We start from the raw sequence: 13,225 nt of genomic DNA on the forward strand, positions 1-13,225 counted from the left end.
CTGTTAGCCCATATTTGTGCAGCTCCGTGTATCTGTGCGGGTACCAATACCATGCAAATACCTGCACTTGGATCTTAAGAATGGCAACTTTTGTTAAAAGTCCTGAGCTGTGTAAGCCTATCTATTTGGCAGAGTTTTCAGAAAAAATCCCGTGTTTTAGGGCATGCAGTACTAATAGCATTCCTCTACGTGTTTCTGGATGTTCTGAGCCACCTTTCTTAGCGTAAGTGTTAGAGAAAAGGATGAATAGAGTTAAATTAGTAGGCCCTATCATTCAAATATGACTAATACAGATGCAGAATATTGCTATTTTGTATTCAGACTAGTAATTTTTCCACATGAAAAAAGTTGGTTAAAACATCATGTTGTTCACTGGCATTAGAGCAACAAAGGTGGTAAAGTACATTTAAAAAGGGTGCTTGATGCTTCTGGCATTTTAGCCACCCTTCTCCAGAACAAAGGCAAATACAAAGCAAAAAGGGTGAGCTGGCAAGAGAACCTTTTTCAGTCATTTATAAATAGTGAAAATAAAAATATGCAACCCTTGAAAATTAAAGCTTGCACTTGAAACATCATTGACTCCTACTATCATTGACTGTTTTAGTTTTGCTATAATCTTTTTATTAATGTTATTAAAACAGGGGAAAATGATTCATGTGTTTTAATTCATAAACTGTTGCTGATTTTGTGGCATCTTTTCTTCTTCTCCATTTTTTCTCTCCCATTTCACTCTGATCTGAAGGGTCTGTGGATTTATCTTCTGCCTGTCATTTGTCTTCACATGACTTTAAAATAATTAATTGCAGCACTCAGTGATGATTTATGATTTCTACTGACGTAATTAATGATACACATCAATTTTTCTTGTTAATTGAAGGAGTCACAACAAACTTTTTATAATATATGTTAGGAGGGCAGAATAGCTTTGGAAAATTACCTTTAGAATTTTCCTTTTGTATTAGGAGGAACCAGGAAGAGAATTAGCAATTTAACACTGTAGGCAGCTAAAGACATTTTGAAGGATGGAAGTAGGACATTTTACTGCCAATGTGCAAAAGAATTTAGGTAAAATAAATATCAAAATAATGCCATCATGAAAATTTTAATTAAGGCTTTCTGTCATTTTAGAAGCAAAAAGTTCATTTAACATATTATGGCCTTCCATTTTGTTGCTTTTGTCCCTTTCACCTTTTATTTAAGCAATGAATAATAAAAGAAAAAGCTTGTAAAATTATTCTAACCTGGACAAAAGAAAAAGTATTTGAACTTTCTTTTTCTTTTCTTTTTTCTTTTTTTTTTAAAGAAGAAAGCTCACTTCTGACTATTTGATTTGCAAAGCAAGAAGGTGTGCATAGACTTTGAATCAGCTTTAAGTATAGAATATTTATTAAAGCATCACAAAGTTAATATTAAAACAAAACAAATGAAAATTGCCTTTCTCAGAACATTGCTTTATTGCAGGGTGTGAGTTGCCTCCATGTTTGTTTTCTTGTCAGGTTTTAAAATTTGAAAATGAGAAAATGATATAATTTACTGAATTCTGTGAAAAGAAGCAAAAGTGATTTTCTGGGTAATTCTTATACTACTTTTTATGTTTAGTCAATGGATGCTCAAAGGAAACTCATATCTAAGACACAAAAAACCAAGTTTAAAATACCATTTCCTCTATTATAACAATCTATTCACTTAGAATAATATAATTAAGTTGGAACTTGAGCAAAGTAATTTTTAGATAGTCACTATTTCTATACAGTGTACTTTTTGAGAAGAGAGTGGCAGAGTTCTCCTTATGCAACTTTTTATTTAATAATAATAATATTAATAATAATAATAATTATTAAAAGCAACAGTAGATGCATCAAGTGTTGCGAACTTGATTTGAGCATTTTATGGTACTGGAGTCAGCTGCCTATTAAAAGTGTGATCAGGTAGTTTAGAGTGTGACTAGCTGTGTCAACAGAAGGAAAGTGGAGGATTAGTCTCTATGGCAACAACAAAGCATCCCTGTTTGTAGACAGACAAATTCTGCTACATCTGAAAAAGATTGACAGGTCTATTCCTTTGCAACTGACCCATAGAAATTAGCAAGTAAAAGTTATTATACTGGGTTGTATTGAAGGGTTCTCAATATCTTAAAGTGCTCTTGTAAGTTTTTCTGTGGCATTTGCATGAGAAACCTGGCAGGGATTGTTCTGAGGTTTATATCTATGGTTTGATAGATTCTTTGTGGGGGAGTATTGCTGGTGAGAATAACTTAATTTTCAGTTCTCTGTATGACAGAATTGTTGGAGCATGGATTGAGGGGAAAAAAACACATCAAAGGACCCAGGCTGAATAATATGCCACATTTCAAAACCAACAGACATTGTAGGAATATTATAACTGTACCTTCTAAAAAATAGAGGTTTAAAAATATTTTCTGCTCCAATTAGTTAAAAATAATTAGAATCTGAAGTTCCTTAATAATTAAGATTTCCTTTGGAAAGATTACATGCATTTCCAGAGACTCTGTAATTTAGCTGAATAACCTTTCTGCTTCACTTAATGCACTGGAATTGGAAGGCATGAAGTTCTGTAACTGGAATGGTCTATATCAGAATTAATGGTACTCTTTTTTTTTTTTTCTTTTAAGGGAAAAAAAGAATGAAAAATTTACTATCCTGTTTAATTGTTTATAGATTGTATGTTTAGGTACTAGCTGCAGAAGTGAGAATTCACCTTTAGGCAAGTTATTGTAGAAGTATCTTGAAACATCTTTTAATCTTATATTTTAATCTTATTATATATTGGCAAAAGTCCAACTGACTGAGAAAAGATCAGGATTGTGGTTATTTTTCACAAAAAAGTTGAAATATGTTCATATCTCTCTCAATGAATGTTTTTCTCTTAAATTCTGTCACTGTCTGTGATCCTTATTTTTGGAAGTAAAAGTTTTAAACACATTTTTAAATTGTGATAAGAAAACTGTATGAGTGACGAGTTTCCCAGACATACATGAAAAAATCACTAGAAATTATTCGATGTGCTTTCTTAAGATTTTAAATTTTTGTTTGTGTTGGGACAGTCTCTTGTAGTTTAACTGCTTAACCTGATTTGATGCAAAAGGCCTTCGTCTCCTAAATAGCATGCTTCTGGAATTAACTTATGTTTCTTTTTGATCAAAAAATACTGCTTGAGCAACTTTTTCCTATCACAATTGCATCTGAGTTTCTCTTCTAGCTGGAAAGAGAAATGACAAATGGTTTTGAATCTCAGGAATGAGTTCCTCTAATTTTAGCCTGGTAGAAACAGCACAAAGTTTTTAAGCGTTTGTAGAGTGCTGGCTGGATATAATCAGAGCAACGCCCTGCGTGCATGGGTATCTGTGCCTAGCTGGGCCCTTGGCCTTTTAAATTTTGCAGTTCATTGTCAGTGCTGCAACAAAATCAGAAGATAAAGCAGATTAGGGTAAAACAATCAGCTACAGTTGGAGGCTAATTGCTATTACCTTTGTTCCTGTTCATTCATACCCATGCAAAAAAAAAAACCCAAAACCCTTAGAAACCCCTGATCTTCCTCCAAAATTAAGATTTTTTTTCTTGCCCCTGAAAGGCAGAGATGACAGGCTGGTAGGCGCTGCTGGTGCAGGATGCTTGCCGAGGGGTTCATTTCCCAAAGTGAGAATATTGATGATGATGCTTTCCCAGAGGCTGCGGATACAGTAGTTTATGCATCAGCTTTTATTTGTGTATGTCTGTGTGTTTGTGAGTGCACAGAGTCTGCAGAAGGATGGCAGGAGATGTAATCTGTAATCTCCTTACGCTGTTCCCACCCTCTTTTTATTTTCCAAATATTCCTTGTACGGTACCAGTCACGGCCAGCCAGACCCAGGAGGCTGTGTCTCTGGCGTGCTGAGCACGCTGTAAAAATACAGCAAAGGGTGAACCCTGCACAAAGGGCTCCCAGTCTTTAGCCAATCTTTTTGCAAATGCACAGCTTCCAATGGAAAGTGGCTGACGAGGAAAAATGTGCTTTTCTGCAAAAGACACAAACAAAACCTGAAGTTTTGACCTTCAACCTGAGTGAATATGGGTTCTCTCTACAGGCTATTTTTTAGCAAAGGTGACAAACTTGTAGTGGCAGAAACTGTGACTTTCTTGATTTGTAAAACTCCAAATACGTCTGCCAGTAAATAAAAATATTTTTTAAAGCAGTTGGAATATTTAAATATTTGTTTTACTTGATGTATTAGGAACTCAAAGGGAAATTTATTTTGCATAGTTACTAATTTTTTGTATGTCCAAAGGGCAAGTGAGATCAGTTTAGAAAGATTTTTGTCCTGCTTTTTTCTCTTTTTCGCTGATGCACTATTTTTAGCCTGTATTTTGTTTATTCTTTCAGAAAAGTGAATAGCAAAGCTTAGCTAAGACATCATCCTTAGAACTATAACTCTGTTTAAATTCTGGGATTTATTTTTACTTTTTCAAATTTGACAATCATCCTGTTTTTTCACTGTCTAAAATTGACACAGTACAAACACGCCGATCCCTATCACTGCTGTTCCTGCATTTCTGAACGGGTCTTTGCATATCCTATCAATGAGCTGATCAAACTGGTGACACTGGGATTTCGTGCCTTTTGACAGCTGAAACTGCTGTGCTTTTCTCGAGCTAATTATTATTTTCAAGGGGCAGTCACTATCAGAGCCTACAAGCTTCTTTTTCCACCCCCACATCAGGCTAGAAATGCTTAAAAGGTTTGCCTCTCCCTCCCTCCACCTACTAAGATTAGTTTGAGAATAAAAGAAATGGTAGTTAGCATGAAATGTAGAGATGTTGCCTCACATTTAAATTAATGTACAGGAGCAAAAACCCCCCACTATTTCCGAACCATTCTCTAGATTTTGTAATTTAAAACAAAATACTGTCTTGTATAGGTTTTTTTGGTCTCTGTTACTGTAAGCTCCAGCCAGCCTTTAATGGTACTAATTTAACACTAGTCTTGCTTCACACTTGCTTATGATCTTTGCAGGAAATATGTTTTGCCTTTTCTCAGTTCTTTAGGAAGCCATAAAAGTTATGGATTTAGTACTTGTGTTCAACAATGGTCAATTAAAAGAAAGAAGTCTCTCTATATGCATAGTGTCTTGTTTTTTGCAATTTACTTGGTGTCCTGGAATTGCATGGTGGCTGAAGCTCCATGTTAATTATTCACTGAACAGAGACATGAAGTCAAGCAGTTTTTCCATACCTTCTCTTTTCAGCTTATTTGCACTGGCTGTCTTCACTTGGGATGGAAAGAAGGATCGAAAGAAGCATAGGGATGGAAAGGTCATGACTATTCAATCTGTATTATTAATATCACATTTTCCCTCCTAACAACAAGACTACAGGCTGGATTCATTTGTACTGGTGTCGTTAAAAACATTTAAAATCCAGTTAAAAGGTAGTAAGAGAGGTCTTGCAGTTTACGTTATATAGATGTTGCTAGTGACACATTTTACTGCATAAAGATTGCAACCTTTTATTATATCCATGTCTAGCCTAGATGGAGATTTCTAAAGCAATGGTAAAGCTGGGAAGATTCACTTAAAACAAGAGCTTTGTCCAGAGCTCCGCTGCAAATCAAAGCTAGCTCTTGCACAGTTACATGCCTCAGATTTGGAAAAACGATGAGTTACTGTTAAGCCATTGCTTTGTTAAATGGGAAAAATTTTGTATTAAATTATTATAAAGTATTATGAACTATAGGTTTTAATTTACTGCATGGTGAGGGAAATAAATTGTCACAGATTTGAGTGGCTACAGATAGAAAGGCCCTGTATTTTAATTTGTCTTTGTTTACAGATTTCAGAAAATAAACTGGGAGAGTTATCATGTTTTCAAATTGCTGAGGACATTAATACAAATAAATTAATAAAAAGAATAACTACTCTGTTATTGAAAGACATCCCTTTCCATGCTGCTTTTTATGAAAAAAAGAAGGGAGTCAGAGAAGAGTAAGAATATGGACCCTAGTAGCATAATCTGCTGTGATTTACAGACCGTATAGCCTGGAGTTTCATTTAATGGACTTGAGGGAAGCGTTGTGTAGTATTATCACTTTCATTCTGCAAAATCAGTATTCGTCCATTAAGGAAATAACGTGTATTCCACTTACAGGTTTCAGAAGGGTGCAAATCCATTCTGTAGAAGGGTTAGTGGACATGCAAAATGGAAGGGAGCTAGCAAAAATGAGTGTAGTTATAGCTTTTCTTTCCTTAAAAAGAAAAAAAAAGCAATTTTGAAAATGGCATGTAAGTTAAAGCTGCCCCTGGCCAGCTTTAAATTATGTGATTCTCACTTATGCAAGATGCTGCTAGAGGAATTCCTTGGCTCTCATTAACATGGAATAATCCCTCTAGACTTCACACACAGCAGACATACACAGGCACATACACATTTCCACAGTCAGTTGCACATTTCCAACTACAAAACACTATGCAGTCTGCAACGGCTCTTCAAGCAAAAGACTTTAAGTTCCCAGTATCTTTTCAGGCAGTCCTCTCTTTTGATTTAAGAACAGTGTTGCTAAAGTGCTTTTGAAAAACTTTGTTTGGAATAATGAAGAGTGATTATCTTCACTGCGGTTGCTTGAGTGATACTGACTTTCCCCATTTTCTAGGCACAGTGTGCCAACTTGGGGAGCTACCACTGAGCTTTTGATTCTGCTATAGGCTTATGGTCTATCATAAAGGTGAGGAAGATGGAAGATTGTGTGGAGACAAACTCTAGTTTGTCTGCACTGAACTTTTAAAATGTTATCTAGGAGGCTGGGGCATAGATTTCCCTCTAAAACCCCAAACTCCACCTGAAAATGCCCACAGCCAGCTACAGCATCTTCCTGTTTATAATCCCTGACTACGGGAGTGCAATGCAAACTGAAGAGCTTGGATTAGAGCTACCAAAACCAGGCTAGTGAATGACATTGTAATGTGAAGTACTGCTGTTACAATTTGCAAAAGTCCCAAAGCATCAGTGCATGTTTGGCTGCTCCCAGGCATCCAGGATCTTCTGTGGAGAAGCTATGTTTGCAGCAAGTATACGTGGTTGAGATCTAGAAGAAGTCAAGCTTGAATCTTGCTCAAGGCAAGGCAAGTTTTTTTTTTCCTAACAAATTACTTGCTCCTTCTCTTTCCTAATGTTACCAATTTCCTGGCTTGCTAAGCCAGCCTTTTCATTCTTTCCCAATTCCTCTTCAGTTGTAGGACACCGTGCACAGGAAAGTACAAGAAAGTTGAGGTCATGGTGTAAAAAAAAAGAGTCAACGTTGACCAAAAATGGTAGGAAAGGATGGAGCTATGGAGCAACATTGCCAGACATTGGCTAATAGGATGAAACTGCCAAATTCTCACTCCTGGGAATGCTGCATTGATGTCATCAGGAGTAGATCTGCAGCCCCACCTGGAGGCATTGCACAGGGACTAATTGCCGCAGTGCGCGCCTTACCGGGAACGGCATAATAAGGACTGAATAATAGAAACTCTGCAATTCATTTGCATAAGCTTCCCTTTCCTACAAATTCTGGGGAATTTTTGGCCTTAGCTTTTACTCTTCGTTGTGGGCCCAGCTTCTTCCATCCGGATAAATAGTGGTGGATACAAGCTCTGTTGCCTCGGGTGAACTGTTGTTGCTGCAGGCACTATTTATGCAGATGATGAGGTAGGATTGGAGGGTCTGGAGCTGGATGAGATGGCATGGAAAGTCCCTCTGCTAGTTTTGTGAGACTCTACAAGTCTGTTGCGTCTTTTTCTGTCCCCTGCATCCTGACTTTGTTGTTCACTGAGATTCTTTCCCTTACGTTTAGGTGTTTTCTACTCAAAATGGGTCAGGCACGATGACAATTACATTTATTAGCAGATTCGCTAAAAACGTTCTTGCTGAACATAAGCTGCAACTCAGATTCTAAGCACATGGTGAGACCGATCCTAATCTCACCTCGCAGCACGGACATTGGGAAGCCAAAGCAGTGATGGTGGCATCTCTAGGTAGAACCAGAACTGAGCCCTGCACGTGTCAAATACTGCTCTTGCCCACAGAGGCCAAGCTCTTCACCGGTCAAGTAGCTGTGCGTTAGGAAGATGAAATTTACTGTGTGTGTGCGTGCGGAGCTCTACCATACGTGTTGTGGGCGGCGTGCTCTCCCAGCGTGTGACCCACCTGCCAATATGTTCAGGCACTCTGCTCTGTAATTTTTTTCCTGCTGCAGTCTGATTCCGACATAAGAAGTCATTTGCTGTCTTGTACCCTAAAGGCCTTTTGATGAGTTTGTGAAGAGCTGTTTCTGAATGTTTTGGGGTTTTTTTGTTTGTTTGTTTTTATGAAGGTGTTGTTGCTTGGACTTTTTTGTTTTCTTGCCAGATAATGGAAACAAACCGAAATGACTGTTATGGCTAAGAAAAAAGATGTTGTTGAGAAGGCTGATTTTAAAACACCAGGTGATAGGCAGTGTTTCTGAAAGACATAAAATAAATCTTCTTAATTAAAACATTTTCTAAGCTATTATAATTTAGAGTTTGTCAGAGAGGAAGGGATGTGCTTGGAATTCAGGTTCAGAAACTTAGGTTATGTAAGTTTGCCACACTTGTTTTAATGAAAAGAATATGTGTATCAATTAGTTATCATATGGTATATATTGAAGACTGATCCTTGCAACAATGTGTTATCATCTGAGTTTTCTCCTCTGCAATTGTATTTTCATTTACTCTTAGCAAATTGTTAAAATTTCACGGGCTTTTTTTCAGTCAGTTTTAAAATTAGCTTTAAAAATTGCTGTACTACAGACTGGGAAGTTCATCCAGGAGAGAGAACATAAAGCAATATTTTATATCATCTTTATTATCCCATAAATAGATGCTAAAATTATTTTAAGAAATATGCAACATCTGGAATATTTCTCTGTAATTGTATACAGCTACTGCAAACCCTCTTTTGAAGAACCTCTTCAGCACAATTTCATCTAGGCTGCTTTCTTGAGTCCCTCCTAGGGTATTTAATTTTTTAAAAATATACCTATTTTCATATTTTGACATTACATTTACCAGTACAAGGGTCTGGTAGGTAAAGAGCAGGCAATATTTACATCTTTGTGCAGCACTGGAAGGACAGTATGCCACTGGAACAGAGAACTCACACTGTTTTGGCTCAGTCCTGTCGGCACCGCTCCTTCTGCCTCTTTTGACTGTAAGAAAAAAATTATTCCCCTTAGTGTTCAAACTTCATGGTCGTTCAGAGGGCAGGTTTAGGTGACAAGCTTAGACAGCTTGGTCACCTGTTGCTTGTTAATATATCTTCTGTTTTCAAATGGTGTCTCCCCACCAGCGTCCTCTTTTCTGGTGTAGTGGAAATGATGTACTTAGCTAAGTACAAAAACATCCAAGCTCTAAAACGTGTCAGTCATGTAGGCTGGAAAACGTTGGAGTTATTTTAGAAATGTAAGTGGGAATGCTCAAGAAGTTGCACCGAGGCAGCCTCTGAACGTAATTGTTTTTCGCAGAGAAATTTTCAAACTGGAATTGTTATTTAAAATGTGTTTTTTATTTTTGACTTTTACATTTTCTGAAATTGTGGTGTAATGACAACTAAGGAGAAGCAGCCAATAAATGAAAATGTTGAATTTTGAGGAGCATATATACAACATATGTATTTCTTATTGTTGATTTGCCTGAAAAATGCAATTTGACTGAGAACTTACATAGTTTATAATATAGGGATGCTAAGATTTCTGTTTGAAGAAGGCAAGATTTTGCTAAATGTATAACACATTTCTAATTTCTGTGGAAAAAAAAGAAAAAGATTATTATCTGCAGTTGTCAATGAAGTCTATAACTTCTGTTTTTGCCATATTTCATGAAATCAGCCTCTTAAAATTTGTGACACGAAGCACAGATCCAAATATATTTAGTGCAATACTTAGCAGAAGCTAATGTGCTCTGTCAGAAAACTGAATCTCTTGATTTTTGTGTGTGAAGTGATTATGGTGAGAGGGAATATGTTCAGACTACCCAGATGCAGAAAGTGGAAGCATCAGATTAAAATGAGACCATTATTTCTCTAAAGAATTATTATGAAAATATTTGAGAGAGGCCACTTCACAGTCAAAACATATGCTTAACTTCAATAAATACTGGTTTTCTAGCTTATTAAGATCCATCCAATCATCCTGTTTTAAGTTGGCACTTCTGATTACAACAGTAATTTGTTCCTGATGTTGATCTCAAGTACTGTAGACTAGCTGCGCAGAAATAGCTCCCAAACAAGTACTGGGTTCCTTTTTGCATCACTGAAATCTGCTGTTGATTTGTTTCTGGTATTTTTACAGAGGCTTTCAGAACTTTAGTACAGTGAATATGCAAAAAAAATTAGAATAGGGTATGCCAGATCAAGATACTGAACATTTAAAAAGAGTAGCATAAGTTTAAGGCTCCTGGATTTGATTTCTATATATCAGTTTTTCGTATGTCTACATGAGAAAATAAAATGGTTTTGAAACTAGGAAGAAACTTTATTTTTCATTTTCAGGATGTAATTTCCTTACCACTGCAATACGTGAATCAAATCCTCAGTTTAGCAATTGCTAGAAAATAATTGCCATCCCAATGAAGGAATAAGATTATATCAAATAATGCAAAGAATGAGCATACAGCTTGCACACAAAAGATCAAGATGCAACTACAAAAAAGTATCGATATAGAGCAATCAATGCTGTGGACAATATCTTTTAAATCTATCATGCTGCCTTTTGCCCTTTATATTAAGTCAAAGGGAAGGGGCTATAATGAATGACCATGTCTTTATTCTTGTCGGCAACAGTTCTGTAGGAAACCTGGCAATATGACATTTAACGTGATTAATTCTGGGTTGTAGCTCCAGTTTATTTTTTCCCATGCATAAAGAGTTATTATTAATTTAAAAAGCCAAGTCCACAATAAATTTAGACAATTTCCAAAAGTTGTACTGCAAGAGAGACTCAAAAATAAAAGGTTAATCATGTATTTTCAGTAATATATGCTTTATATTTTCCCATTTATCTTTTTTCTCTCTTTTACAATATGGTTTAGCAAAATGAAAGTGCTTAGAATTGTGATGCAAGGCTGGTCAGTTTATATCTAGCTTTTTAACAGGTTTCCTACACTAAAAATAACACATAACGGAAAAAAATCTCTAGATATTAGAACATACCATGAAGTATACTGTGTAAAACTTCGGTATTTTTTCTTACTTCATATCAGAAGGGGGCACTAGTGATCCATTATAAATAGGCAGTGTGACTGCTTTTGTTGTGCCATATTTAATAATAATAATAATAATAATAATGATAATATAATTTCCCCATTTAATATTGAGGGCATTTGTGTGCATAATTAAGATTGTAAATATATAACGTTTAATTCAAAAAGTTAAATAATTAATAGATTGTATGTAAATATTATCTGTTGTCTCTGTCTTTTTGTATTATTATTGAAATACTAGTCTTTCAGTTCACTTACTGCCTGTAATAATGCAATAATGCTGATTATTTAATACCTAATTTTGCCGATTTCTAATGTAAAAAAAGTGAATTCTAATTGTAAAGGATCTTGATAATGTCAGTTACATATATTCCTGGAAAAGGCAGAAATTTAGATGCCACTGTTACAAAAGCCACTTATGTATGTTGAGATTTAAATTATCTTATAGTTATTACAACAAAGAAAATGTGTTAAGTATTTATATAATAACATTTGTGTTGTTTCATATTAAATGGATGGAAAAATATTCTTTATCGTTATGCTTACTTACTTTTTCTTGTTGGCTTATCTGATCTCATACAATTTAGCAGATTTGTTAGTATTGCTTTTGCCTGTAAACTGAGGTCAAGATGAGGTGACTTTGCCATTTCATAGAATCAACTTTAGTATGTGACCTATGTGAGCAAGAAAAAGCGACAAACAATAATATGGTTTCTATTCTTTGTCCTATTTTCTTGCTGTCTATAGGATAAAAACTGTCCAAGTGCATAAAACTGCAAAAAATAGAAGTCAGTAACAGCAGGAAAACCATCTGAATTTTTGTCTTGAAGGTTGCTGAGTGATACTATATTGTAACAAAATACCTACTAATTACCTATGTGGATGGTAGCATTTGTGAAATAGTATCTACCTACAGATAAATAGATGCTCTTTTGAAATGTCCACTATTTTCACATGTAGAAATGAGGATCAAAGAGGAGCTGAATTTAGCATTCAGTAAATTAAGTCAAGTTCCACACATCAAAAATACGGTATTTGTAAGTGTTTAATGACATTAAAATAGGTGCAAATATGAACTTTCCAAAATATAAAATATTACTTAGGGCCAAAATAGTTTTCATTATATTATTTGCAAGTTATCAGCCACCTGCTGTGTTCATTTACTTATGTGTAAATACAGAATTTTCTTTCTTCAAAGTGCAATTAAATCCTAAGAAGGCAGTGAGAAGAACGGTTCTTTGTACCTTAAAGGCAACTTCAAGGTATATACCCATGAGTATAGATAAGTATTTTGTGTGTGCATATAACCAGACATATAACCAGTGGACTTTTTCATGCAGGAATCTATAGTCATTCTAGATCAGCCATTTAATCCAGCGAGCACATACCTGACCTTGTACCCTTGAATCTTGGGTTCTTTTATTTCAATTTTCCTAACACCAGTTGTCCCTTCCAGATAATTATCTATGAAAGTTACTGTCAGGATAACTGGAAACCCATTGTTTTCTAATGAGGGAACCTGTCTGAGGATCTCCTGTCTATCGTGCCATTCTTTATTGAAACCTTTTTTTTTTTTTTTTTAATGACAAAAATGTAGATATTGAATAAGGAGTTTTCAAAAAATGAGCCAAGCAAGCTACCGGTGTCATTTTTCCTCTGGCCTGGATACAGACAGGAGGTATCTGTTTTGCATTATCTCCAGTCACTGAAATGACTGTATTTTTATCCTCCTTAGTTGTAATATATCGATAGTGGTAGCAGTGTAGCTACAGAAACGTGGAGCTTGGCACAGGCTTCATAATGTTTTTGAGAAGCTGAATAAATAGGTGTATAGATTAGCACCTCATGAATTATCTAGTCCAGCCCCCTGGTACTGCCTATACTGCATTCCAGGTCTTTTTGCTTTTGCTACTGTCAATACCTGAATTTGAAGCTTTATGTTATTATCTGAAGCTAGCTTGAGAGTCTGGAAACTGT

The sequence above is a fragment of the Phaethon aethereus genome (genome assembly GCF_964289735.1).
Source record: "Phaethon aethereus genome assembly, chromosome: Z".
Lineage (NCBI taxonomy): Eukaryota > Metazoa > Chordata > Aves > Phaethontiformes > Phaethontidae > Phaethon > Phaethon aethereus.